At 42.5% G+C, this 13,423-nt stretch overlaps 1 protein-coding gene across 3 annotated transcripts in view; it reads left to right on the forward strand.

Annotated features, from left to right (window-relative positions):
• Positions 1 to 13,062, forward strand: part of GNB1 (G protein subunit beta 1) — a 1,803,552-nt gene extending 1,790,490 nt beyond the window's left edge. For all 3 annotated transcript variants that reach the window (XM_044062129.1, XM_044062128.1, XM_044062130.1), the window contains one exon: positions 11,408 to 13,062. The gene's annotated coding sequence lies outside the window, so the exon portion shown is untranslated. The remainder of the gene's footprint in view (positions 1 to 11,407) is intronic.
• The last annotated feature ends 361 nt before the right edge of the window (positions 13,063 to 13,423 follow it).

A 13,423-nucleotide genomic window follows, 5' to 3' on the forward strand; every position in this document is an offset into this window, starting at 1 on the left:
CTCTGTTAGAAATGCTACATCTAAAGAAATCCCAATCCCTCCACACCACATGCTCCAGAGACCTTAACCTCATTACCACAATCAACAGAACATGCTGGAGGGACAGGTTCATAACGCAGAGACTGCTCATGCTATGGAATAGACTTCCCATACATATCAAACAGGCCCTCTTCAAGAGAAGTCTTGATGAGTAGATGGGAAATAGAAAATTCACCCCGGGGATCACTGCAGTGGCTCTTCTTGACAGAGGCACTGGAAACTAAGGTCGGGTGGCATTATGCCAGGGTAATCCTATGGGCTAGGCTTGTAAAGGCTCCAGGGCCCTTAGCCTAGTACACACCTATGAACCTAAGGCTTCTTAGATTTCTGTGGCCCAGAAACCTCCTTTATCCGATAAGCCTGTATTTTTGACAGTTTGCCCCACCCCTTTCTTTTAGACCAGGTTCATTTGTCTTCCAAATTGCAGCCTCATCACTTTAGACTCTTGGGTTTTTTCTGGAATTTCTCAGCCTCCTAGAGCAACATCCTCATTTCCTGAAGGTTCTAGGGTCTTTGTTGAACCAAGGAACCATTCAACCTACCCCCCTTCCCAAGTGGGAAGGAGCGTTTATTTCAGGATATCCCTGGTCCCTCAAAAGGAGGGCACTTGGAGACCTATTTTGGATCTCTTTTGGCTCAATACCTTTTTCAAGATTCTTTCCTTTTGGATGCTTACTCTTCAAACTCCGTTTTCTGTTTTATTACCAGAGGCTTTTCTGGTGTCCTTGGATCCGAAAGGTGCTTACCTTCATATCCTTATTCACTCTCTCTTCAGAAAGATTTTACATTTCTCTGCGTTTTCCTCTCATCTTTCAGTTCTGTGCTTTCCTTTTAGCCTCTGTACTGCCGCAAGGGTATTCACAAAATGCCTAGCTCCTGCAGGCTCCAAGGCATTCAGATATTTCCTTATCTTGATGACATGTTGCTTCAGGTGTCTTCTTCCAGTCAATTATTATAGGATCAGCAGTTCACCATCTCTCTCCTTTGAAGTCTGGGGTATTTTATCAGCTTCCAAAAGTTTGTCCTGACTCCCCCTCAGGATCATGTGCATTCTGGATGCAGGATTAAGATACTGCCAGTGTAGCCCTCTCTCCCTCCTCCAATGGTGGTATTGTTGGCAGCCTTCTTTACGTCTCCTTTTCCTCTGAATGCCATGCCAGCAAGAGAGTTTTGTTGGGCCCTGGAATTCATGGTTTCTTCTATTCCAGTGCTTCCTGTTGTCAGACTGCATGTACGGAAGCTTCACTGGTACCTCAAATCAGTTTGGCTACAGCATTGTCGCGCTTTGAATTTCAGTGTACCTGTCTCAAGAAAGAATTTGAGTGGTGGATTCAACAGTTCGCTGTCAACCCAGGCTGGCATTTTCAGCCGCCTGTCTCTTCAGACATGGAGTGGGCGGCTTCTCTTGGTCATCCAAAAAAAAGTTCAGGGTCTTTGGCCTCCCCATCAGAAGTCAGATCATATCAACATCAGAGATGAGAGCTCTGATTCTGACCCTTCAGGCTTTTTGCCCCATGTTTTCCTACCCAGACAACAGTACACTGATGTGGTATGTCAACAAGCAGGCGGCACAAAATCTTACCTCCTCTGCAGGATGGCAATTCAGGCTTGGGAAGTGGCTCTCCGTTATTAGTTAACTCTTCAGGCATTATACATTCCCTCAGAGCACAATCTAGTGGAAGACTTTCTGACCATGTCCAAAACAGACTTACGGATGGATGCTTCACAGAGACAGGTATCTGAACATTGAACATCAGTGGGTATTCCTCAGGTAGATCTTTATGCCTCCCATCACAGTAGGCAGCTTCAGATTTTCTTTTCCAGAGTGCCATGCCATCTGCGGTGGAAGACGGACACCTTTTCTTTTCCTTGGAAAGGGGATGTTTCTTTATGCTTTCTCTCCTCTTCCTCTTCTTCCAGGAGACCTGCAGAAGATTCAGCAGGACTTTCTTGCCCTCTTCCCACTATTAGGGTGAACTTGTGTCTTTATTTTTATTTCCTAGCATGGTAGACTGTACTTTAATACTTTTTATAGACTGATTGTCCTATGTAATTGTCTTTATTTCTTTTGATTTTTACATCACTGGTGTCTCCTTGTGCCTCAAACTGCATGTATATATGCATTTTAATTATTTCTGATGAAGCTGCAGACTTTTCAAGCAGCGAAAACGCTCTTTTAATAAAATAATCTTGCGTTCAAGCTCTTTGTATTCTGTGGATCCGTACTGCCAGGCTGCTACCTTGCTGAACTATTGTTTTTATTCGTTGGTTTATCGCTTGTTTTCCAGTGTTCATTTTAATTAAACAGTAAATTGAAACAATGAGTATCTAAAGTAACATTGTCCAGCTGCCTTTCTGAAAAATGTCCTTTGCCAAAATATTAACCTTTGGCAAACCCAAGTCTCATTCAGCCGGAGCTGTGCCTACCTCAGCAGCCTTTTTAGCTGCATTTGCCATTGATGAAATTTGTGCTGTGGCTACTTGGTCTACAGTTCATACCTTTGTGTTGTAGTACAGATTGTATATACAGTCTAGCTGTTGTACATCCTTTGGCTCTACCATACTCCAATATCCTTCTGAGACCACACGTATTTTGTGGTAGCTTGGGAATGTTTCCCAAGTATTGAATTGGATGGAAAAGACAACATTGGATATGAAAATTAAATACCGTAGTGCTAGATCTGTGCTGTCTTGTTCCATCTGACTGAACATTCCCTTCCTCCATTTCCTATCCTAAATCATCACTTCTTTGCTTCCAGCTGATTGGTTGGACCTGACCAAGGGCTGTGTCTTTGGGACAACCTAACACTGTTATCCATGTCCCTTGTTCAGTTAAGTTTTTTTTTTTTTTTTTTATCCCTGTGTTGTTTTTCTTTGGGTGGTGGTCTAGTTACAAGGAAGCAAACTCAATCTGTAGTAATTTGGGGACCAGAAGGAATTATGGGTAAGGGAAGAGTCAGAACACTGAATCCAAGCTCTTGAAAAATAGTGCTGAGGGTGGATCTGGTAACCCAACTTTTGAGTCTGATGGAGCAAGACACCATGGGTCAAGAGTTGTGGCAAGTACATGGCTTTTGTTTTTACAACAGTGAGAAAGGGAGGGACATTCTTTATTATTGGCTAGAAATTGATTAGAGAGAATGGATGAATTCCATTGCATGAAAATATTCCTCTAATTTGCATGTGTACCAGTGAGTGGGTGTTTTTTGTAGTTACTAGCCAGTGGGAAACTAATGCCCCATCTCTTATTTCCTTTTAAAAACTATGAATTTACAATATTTCTGCAATTTTTTTACATGACTAGATACTAGTCTGGTCCAAACCATTTTCCCTAGAGGCTGTTCTGTAGATGCTTTTCCTAGAAGAAGAATTTCCTAGAAGGTATGTCTGACTACTTCTGCATAGACATTGACAATTTATATTTCCTGTATTGTACCTGATTAGATTGCTGTCGATGTTCTGCTTTGTCATTCTTTTGTGATAGACTATCCAAGGTTTCAGAAGTGTTTCAGCCCGCTTTTACCGGGTTAGAGGCAGTGTTGAGTTTTATATGTGCTAACATTTATCTAAATAGATCTCTCAAGTCTGATTTTTACAAGGGTAGGAGATTTTAGTGCATTAAGACTGTTTTAAAACTGGCCATTTTTGAAATACCAACTGGCATTCCGTTCTTAAAACAGAAACATGCAGAACTTGAAGCTTTGGGCTTGCTTTTACAGTGCATATTCTTAGCAGATCTTTGGCTGTTTGGGCTTGTTTTTTGTTGATGATTGAGGGTAGTTTAAAAAAAAAAAAAACTAAAGCACTTTCACTTTAATACATTCAGAACTTCTTCAGATCCAAGTTTTTATTTGTTATAACTCATGAGTTCCCTTACCAGTGGACCTAATATCAAGGGTTCAAATGCGCTGAGCTCTTATCTGCTCTCAAGCTTCTCACTTTAGAGTTTTGTTTCTTGTCATCCTGTCTGTAGCCTGTTGGTGTCACCAGATTGGTTTAGCATAGTGTGACCACCACTTTTTGGGACTTGTAGCCTTATCCTTAGCATATTTCAAAAGGTGATGGCAGACAGACCAAAGATGGTACTGATGGGATTTTTACTGTTCTAGGCAGTAGTGGTTCTCTCTCCTGCTAACACTCGGTAAAGGGAGAATCATGGCATTTGTAACCGAAAACAAAGGGGTCTGTCATTACTGCATCCTCTGAAACTGACAACATAGATGATTTGCCACTGATTCTGTCCAAACAAACCTTTTCACATGATGTCCCACCTATACTGAAAGAAGTTATCAAAGTACCAGGAAGTAATGGGAAGGGCTTCCATTCTGGTGTAAGGCTAATTGTGATGTCCTTCAAGGATGCATCTGCAGTCATAACATATGGGTTGTCCTGCCTCAGGCAGCCCTTCGGTCGGCCGGATTCCAAAGTCTGGGTCTGGCCTCGGCTGATGTTGCACTTTCCCCGACGTCAGAGCGTCTGGGGTATAAAAGCATCAGCCAACGCCATTTTCCTCAGTCTTTCTTGCCGTGCGGTGCCCGATGCAGAAGCTGTTCACAAGTGCCGGTCGGTCAGATCCAGTGATTTCAGCTACCGAAGACTTCGAAAAAAGCTAAGTACCCCGTTGGGGACTCTTTCTTGCCTCAGCCGATGTCAGACAAAGTAAATAATTGTTTAACTTGTGGGAAACAAATACCTCATAAGGATTTCCATTCTTACTGCCTTCCTTGCTTAGGCCCAGACCACGACGTATCGCCCTGTTTAGCCTGTGCCTCCTTCAACCGACGAACTCTTAGACATCGGTCGGAGTTTGCAGAGGAATTTTTTTGTGCCGCTTTTGCTTATAAAATGCCGTCGGAGACTCCGACTTCGCATATGGTCAAAAAACGCAAGGAAAAGGACCGACACTCGTGGCCCGCGGTTTCGGCTGAAACCACGGCTAGGCCTACCGCGAGTGTCTCGGTTTCGGCCGAAACCGAATCCTTGGCGATTCCTTCTTCTAAAACCATACTTTCGACCACTGAGGCCCGAGAGGCCCCACCTGAGTCGGCTTCAGAACTACCTACCCCGAAGCTAGTGTTCAGGAATTGTCCGACACCATACCTTTGGACATTTCTACCCCTGCACGTGGGGCAGCTAGGCCCCCTGCTTCCATGTCCATTAAGGCCTTTTCTAGGGCTAAAGCTGCCAAACTTTCAAAAGTTTTGCCTGCCAAATCTACCCCCCAGAGGCCTTCCTCTAGTTCTCAGATCCTCAGCCTTGCTGAGGACCTTATCTCCTTAATTAGGGGTTCACAACCTCACCCAGACAGAGCCTCTCAACCTCCTCCAGACAAAAGGCCCAGGACTGACCCCTCTGAACCACACTCCTCAGATGATTCCACGGATGGATCTGAGTTGTCAGACCACCAGGAAGGGGCTTACTCACCTTATGAGGATTCAGATGCAGAGGAATCTATCCCTTCGGCCTCCCCTCCTGAAGAGTTTTCCTTTGGTGAGACTTTACACTCCATGAGAGAGCATTTTCAATGGCAAGGTCAGGATTTCTCTGATTCTAGAAAAAGATTAAGGACCTTTTTGCATTTGCCTCAGCATAGGCCCTTAGCTATACCTCCTGTTCTAAATGTAATTGATGATGTGTACAATGATGTCAGTACAGCCCCTGATAGTCTTCCTCCGGCCCCTGCCAAACCTGACAGATACTACAGGGTCCCGGATTCTCATTTCCATCTGTACAAAGCCCATTCTGCAGACCCAGAAACTATTTCTCAGGGCCCTAAAGGGGTTGCAGCCGCTACTGCCAAAAATCCTCTACCCTCTGAAAGAGAGTCTAGAGCTTTAGAGAGATGGGGAAAGAAGGTGTATACATCTGCAACTCTTTCTGTCAGGGCATTAAACTGTCAATTTCATATGATACAGTACCAAGAGTATTTACTAGATGAACTGAATAAGAAACTTTCTTCTCCTGAACCCCTAGACCGTAAATCCCTTCAGGATTTGGTACATAACTCACAACAGGTTAGTAATCATTTCTTAAAATGTGGCTATGATGCACTGGAGGCTTCATTTAGATCAGCTATGACTGGGGCAGTTATTCGTAGGCATGCCTGGCTGAAGGAGCAATCTTTGCCAGACCATGTCAAAGCTAAACTCCTGGATGCTCCAATGGAGAAACAAAATTTATTTGGCTCCTCTGCTCAGGAGATCTTAAAAAAGGTTGAAGAAAAAGCAAAATCTGTGCAAACAGTTAAAGATTTCCTGCAAGTTCAACCACCGAGGTTCAGCAGAAACTGGCCTACAAAGAATTGGTCCTTTCCAGACTCGGACAGAGCCCAGAGAGGCAGGAACAGGTGCTCTAGAGGCAGAGGTCAATCGAAGGGCTCCTACAGAGGCCGTCAGTGGCAGCCTGCCAACCAGAGGAGTAGTGCAACAGCTACAACGACAGCCACTACTACAGGACAGGCTCAGTGACTTGACTCTGATTCCGCCTACCAGGGATCAACTGGAAGCACCCTTGGGCGGAAAGCTGGCTTTATTCTCAAAAAACTGGCATTATATTACAAAGGATACATGGACACTGCAAATAATAGACAAAGGATACAGGTTTCACTTCCACACATTGCCAAAAAGAAGCGGAATGCCAAACCTTCCACCAAATCAGAAGGCAGAGGCTTTAAGACAAATCAGCAATTTACTTCAGATGAAAGCTATAGAAAAGGTACCATGTTCAGAACAAGGCCAAGGATTTTACTCCAGACTATTCCTTGTACCAAGAAAAGAAAATCAATGGAGGCCTATTCTCGACCTGTCCGCACTGAACACTTATCTCATTGTGCCAAAATTCAAAATGATGACCCTACAGCAACTTCTTCCCATGTTGGGCAAGGAGTCTTGGCTGGTGACTCTAGATCTCAAGGAGGCATAACTGCACGTCCCTATTCGACCAAGTTGCAGAAGACACCTCGGATTTCTTGCAGGATCAGAGCATTATCAATTCTCAGCATTGCCCTTTGGCTTATCTACTGCGCCCAGAGTATTCACGAAATGCCTGGCATCAGTAATTGCACATTGCAGACTACAAGGAATTCAAATTTATCCATACCTGGACGACTGCCTAATACAAGCGGACAACAAGAAAAATTTGATAAAGGACTTTGCCTATGCCATACACCTGCTACAGGCCTTGGGATACACAGTCAACATCCAAAAGTCAAGACTAGTACCATCCCAAAGGATAACCTTTTTGGGTGCAGATCTGGACACAAACATCCAAATGGCCTTTCTCACAGAAGAAAAGCAAAAACAACTTCCAGATTATTTCATGAACCTGACAAGACAAACTCAGCTTACTGCAAGGAAAATCCTGCAGGCCCTGGGTTACATGGCATCCTGCATAATTCTAATCCCACATGCCAGGCTGCATATGAGGAAATTACAATGGTACCTAAGGAGTGTATGGTCTCAACACAGTCACAGTTTAGAAACCATGATACCAATCATTCCATCCCTTCAAAAGGAATTCCTGTGGTGGGCTCAGGCCTGCCAGTCCAACAGAGGGTTGCCTTTCAACAAACCAAAAACAAGGCAGACCATCACCACGGATGCCTCAGACCGAGGATGGGGAGCACACATGGAGGACAAATGTATCCAAGGCCTATGGCCTCAAGGGCAGCTAAGCATGCAAATAAACCAAAAGGAAATGCTGGCAGTGAGGCATGCAATCGAGGCTTTCAAACCCTTCCTCCAACAAGGACATCTGTTAATAAGGACAGACAACACCACGGTCATGTGGTACATAAACAAGCAGGGAGGCACACATTCTTACCCTCTATGCCGGATGGCTATGAATCTGTGGGAACTATGCCTGAATCTCAATATCCAACTACAGGCCCAATTCGTGCCAGGGAAAGAAAATGCACTGGTGGACAGCTTAAGCAGAACTATCATGGATGCACACGAATGGATGCTGCACCCAGACATCTTCAAACTCATAAACACATGGGGAATGCCAGAGATAGATCTGTTCACCTCTCCACTCAACCATCAACTGAAGACATTCTGCTCAAGGACATACCACCCACAAGCTTGGAGGGTGGACTCTCTCTCTTTCAGCTGGAAAGCCCTAATGGTATACGCCTTCCTACCTCTCCCATTGATGTACAAGGTTCTACTGAAGATCAGGGAGGAACAGCCAAAAGTGATACTAATAGCTCCGGACTGGCCAAGACAACACTGGTATCCATTATTGAGAAGCATGTCTCAGGCAAAATCATGGCCTCTCCCCCTATGGCCTATTCTTCTGACGCAGAACAATTTCAAGACCCTGCATCCCAACTTGAAAACATTGCAGCTAACTGCCTGGAAAATTCCTTAAATCCTAATCAAACTGTTTTATCTCAGAGGGTGAAGGACATTGTCGTGGAGGCTCGCAGGCCTTCCACAAGGAAGACATACTCAGCTAAATGGAAGAGATTTCTCATTTGGAGCACAGCAAAGGGCACAGATGTCACAGTGGCAAACCTAGCACATATCCTAGAATACTTTGCAGAATTGTTCCACAATGGCCTGTCCTATTCTTCCATTAAGATTCATGCTTCAGCAATTTCAGCAGAATACAATGTGGATCCACCTATCTTCTCACACCCTCTCCTCAGACAATTTCTGAGAGGGATCAAAAATATTAAACCTCCAAGAAGACCCCCTCTACCTGCCTGGGATCTCAACTTTGTGCTGGAGAAACTGACACTACCTCCTTTTGAACCAGCAGCATCAGCAGATCTACAGTTTCTATCTTGGAAAACTGCATTCCTTCTGGCAATCACTTCAGCAAGAAGAGTATCTGAGTTACAAGCATTAATGGCAGTGCAGCCTTTTCTTATTTTCCACCAGGACAGGGTGTCACTAAGAACCAATCCTACTTTTATGCCAAAGGTGGTATCTAGGGTATCCTTGAACCAAGCTATTCACTTGCCTACGTTCTTCCCTAATCCACAGAATAGAGGGGTAAAACTTTTGCACACCCTGGATATACACAGACAACTATGCTACTACTTGGACAGAACAAAAACTAGCAGAAAAACTGACCAACTTTGTGTAGCATATGCAACTGGGGTGCAAGGAAGAGCAATTTCCAAACAGACAATTTCAAAATGGATAGGAAATTGCATTCACTTTTGCTACTCCTTTCATGGAAAGACAGTTCCTGAAAATATCAGGCCTCACTCCACAAGGGCCACGGCCACCACTACAGCCTTCCTACGGGGGGGTGGCTACCAAGGACATTTTAGAAGCTGCTACTTGGAGCTCCGTGCATACATTTGCCAAGCATTACAATCTACCTTTATACTCTAGATCCAGAGCAGGGTTTGCAACTGCAGTCCCGCAGGGGATCTTTAACTACACCATCCCTTTCTTAGTTCCTCCTCCCCAGCTTGGCTATGGTATTCAACCCATATGTTATGACTGCAGATGCATCCTTGAAAGACATAGTACAGTTTTGTACCTACCATAAATGTAGATGTCCGATAGGTATGCATCTGCAGTCAGGATTACCCTCCCTCCTTCCCCTCTGTGGTATTCCTAGGGTGCTTACCCCCTCTTTTAGCTAGCTGGGGGAATCTATTATGGTGTATTTGTTTGTTTATTCATGTATATAATTTGTAAATGTTTGGAACTTTTCAGCATTTATCCAAATTTAGCCTTCCTAGAGGGCACCTGCCATCTGGGGCAAGAAAAACTGAGGAAAATGGTGTTGGCTGATGCTTTTATACCCCAGATGCTCTGACGTCGGGGAAAGTGCGACATCAGCCGAGGCCAGACCCAGACTTTGGAATCCGGCCGACCGAAGGGCTGCCTGAGGCAGGACAACCCATATGTTATGACTGCAGATGCATACCTATCGGACATCTACATTTATTGTAGGTACAAAACTGTACTTTCTACCCCCACAAGCTGCATTGGAATAAGAAAGGACCATCGTCTTCTAGTCTAAAGGTGCAGTCTAGCTATATCTGCCTGCCTTCCCATGTCCCTTCCAGCATATGCTCATACCTGTATGAAACAATTCCCAAAGTTGGTCTTGTATATCAGGCCACCCAGGTGGGAACATCTTTCCTCTTGGGAACTGAAATGTGTGCTGGAAAATCTAACACTACCACCCTTTGAGTCAGAAATCTCAGCACCTCTTGAATTGCATACATGGAAAATAGCCCAGCTACAGACACTCTTAGTTCAGAGGTGCACCTGGCTGAATCAAGTCCTGAGGTGTAAAGAACCCTTCCTAATTTCCATATGGGTAGCATTACCTTAAATAATTCCTTTTCCTTACCCAAGATAATGACAAGAGGTATCCTGAAACCAAGCTATTCATCTCCCTGTTTTTTCCTTCCTAATCCACAGAAGGGTGAAAGAATACATAGGTTCATATGTAGATACTAGGCTTGCAATCCAGGGGACCATTGTGGAGCCTATCCCCAATTCGTCCGTAAGCACTGTCTGGTTAAGTGACTTGCTCAGGGTCACACAATAGGTAAATGACAGGTACAGGAACTGAACCTTGTACCACAGGAACTATGGCTAACAGCCTTAACTCTCTGTGCCTCATGCCAGACTCTTAGGTTTGGACCTGCATATCTCAAACTTGCATACTTGTGTTTGGGAGTCCAGTGCTCTCTCACAACATCACTCAGGCTTCATTGTCTAGATGTATACAGGCAGTCAGGATTCTGGTTACACAGGATAAGCCATTCTAACAGATCTGACTAGCTGCTGTTGGCATTTGCAGAAGGTAAACAGGAAAGACCAGTGGGGAAACGGACAATTTCAAAATGGATTGCTGTCTGTATTTCATTTTGTTACTCTTAGCATGGCAGACAGATTGCTAGCAGAGTCCAGAGCTCATGCATCACACAAAAGCTATCACTACAGCATTTTTGAAAGGGCCCCCTACACAGGCAATCTTAGAAGCAGACACTTGGTATGTCATACTTTCTCCAAATATTTAGCGCCGTTATCAAGAGCTGGGGTTGGGTTTGCCTCTGCCATCCTGAAGACCCTACTATCCCAGGACATTCCAGGACTTAGTACTGCAACATTGGTCAACTCTGACATCTGCAAACTATAGCAGTTATCTACACAATTGTACTTCATTTAAAATGTTATTAATCTCCTAAGGGCATAAGAACAAGGCTGCATTTTTTTTAAATTTCTTATAGTAGTCTATATATTGCATTTAAGTTTTTCAATGTAGTTTCACACGTTATCTGTTTTTGTTATGTAGATTAAAAAGCAAAAGGTTGAAGCGAATTCTGTAGCAATTCATTTTAAACTGTGGTTCAGGTCAAGTGAATGACTAGTTTTCTTTTAATTTTCAGATGGCAAAAAGGACTTTCTGATGCCAGAAGACATTCCAGTATTGCAGAATTGAAGTTTTTGCATATCTAATTAGTCATATACTGACTTGGACATCCCCCAGACTTCAAAGGGCAAAATCTACTTTTCACAGTTTTCTGAAACTAAGAGCACAATTATCTTAAAAAAATGAAGACTTTCTGTACTAAAACAGTGCTTTTATTTGGGGACCATTTTCTGTATTTGTCTTGAGACTTAAAAACACTATCATCCTACAAGGTTCACTAACAAAGCTCTGAAGAGTATCAAACATGAATAAGGTTTTCATTCTAAGTTTATTTAAAAAAAAAAAATAGATCAGTGAACCTGTTCACTTGTCATGTTAAAAAAAACATTCAGGCCTTGTTTTAACTCCTATATTGACCTGTTTTAAAATCTTATGCATAGAACGGTTTTAAACAAGTTCACTCATTTCTTTTTAATATATTGCTCAACCTAATGAAAGTAAAAGTCTGAACCCAGTGGCCCTGGGATTGTTGTAAATGTAGTTCCTTTTTTTATTCATTGTCACACTGTTGCACGTGTGACATATATAGAATGATGAGTTTCATGTAACCAAGCACATGCTTTTTATGGTAATGAATGCTTGATTAAAATGTGGGTAACATGATAAAATGCAACTAAAATCTACCCTGTACTTCACATGAATTTGTATTCCCTTTTTTGTTTTTGGCGGTGTGTTGGTTATGTGGCACTCTTCTTTCTCAGACCACACACCTATTTTCTGTAGCCCACCCACCCCTCAAACGGTTAATTTCTCATTTACTTTGAAACTGTTTTCTTAAACTAGGCACTATTCCTTGCTAGAATTTTCAGTCATTTCTTTGTGTATTAAATGATGTACAAATCAATGTTTTGAAAATAATGATTTTGAAATTTCTAAGTTAAACAGATTTTTTTTTATTTCCATATGGGTGGGTTTATTGTTACAATCGCATGCTGTAGAATTGCTGAGATGTGAGTATGGAGTTATTTTTCTTTTAAGACATAACCTATTGAAATATATCCTTTGCAGCTGTTATGATTTAAAATGTTGCTACTCTGTGTAGAAACTTGAGAAATTTAAGAAGCCATGCACGTTTTTTTTGTTTTTTTTTTTTTATGTTGGATATTTTATGGAGTAGCACTATAAAAATCTCTCATAGTACCATGTCCTGGTATCTAGTGAGAGTCAAAATGACCATTATTTACACACCCAGCTTTGGAAGTGAAGCAGTCTAGTGTGAATCCATTGATTTGTACGAAGCTCAGAAATAGTTTTTTAAAGAACAGGTTTCCAGACTTTCTTCTATAATTAAAATGATACCAAATTATTTTGGTGGTTTCCATTTTCTCGGTGTATTCAGATATGCTCTTCCCCTGGCGGCAGTAGATGCTTCTTTTCTTCCCTGCAGCTTTCTGTACAAATTGTTAACACTTGTGAATTAGGCCTGGACTTTGGCAAAAAAAAGAAGTTTCTCTAGCCATGAAGTTCTGTAGGGCTCATTGCACCCACGTACCAGTCTATACCTTTTGTATTTAATTTTAAAGTTGGTGTACTACAAGAAAGCTGGATGCAAGATAGATACTCTATTAAAATGTACTGTTATTTAAGATGTAATAAAGCAGTTTGACATGACTACTGTGTGCATTTTGTGAATACTCACTGTAGCACTGTTCCTCAGGTTAGTGTGAAAGTGCATGGCCCAGTATTATTTTCAGTCTTCAATACACAGTGAAATATGAAATGTTTACAAAAAGATTAGTATTTTATATGTTAGTCTAGTAATGCATATTTCCTGTTTTGTACTTATTCTAACATTAGTCTATGGAAAATGAAGCAGCATGACCCAGAGGTAGCCAAACATTTGTGCATTCTTGGCCTTCCTAATATATAACCATTGATCTTTAATCTAGAACGTTCTGTGGTAAGCCTGTGATTAGAGCAATCCATCACTGCATTCAATTGCTTTTTCTTGTTTGAATCACCTAGATTGGGA

This window comes from Protopterus annectens, chromosome 2.part1 (genome assembly GCF_019279795.1).
Source record: "Protopterus annectens isolate FY-2018-M chromosome 2.part1, PAN1.0, whole genome shotgun sequence".
Taxonomy (NCBI): domain Eukaryota; kingdom Metazoa; phylum Chordata; order Ceratodontiformes; family Protopteridae; genus Protopterus; species Protopterus annectens.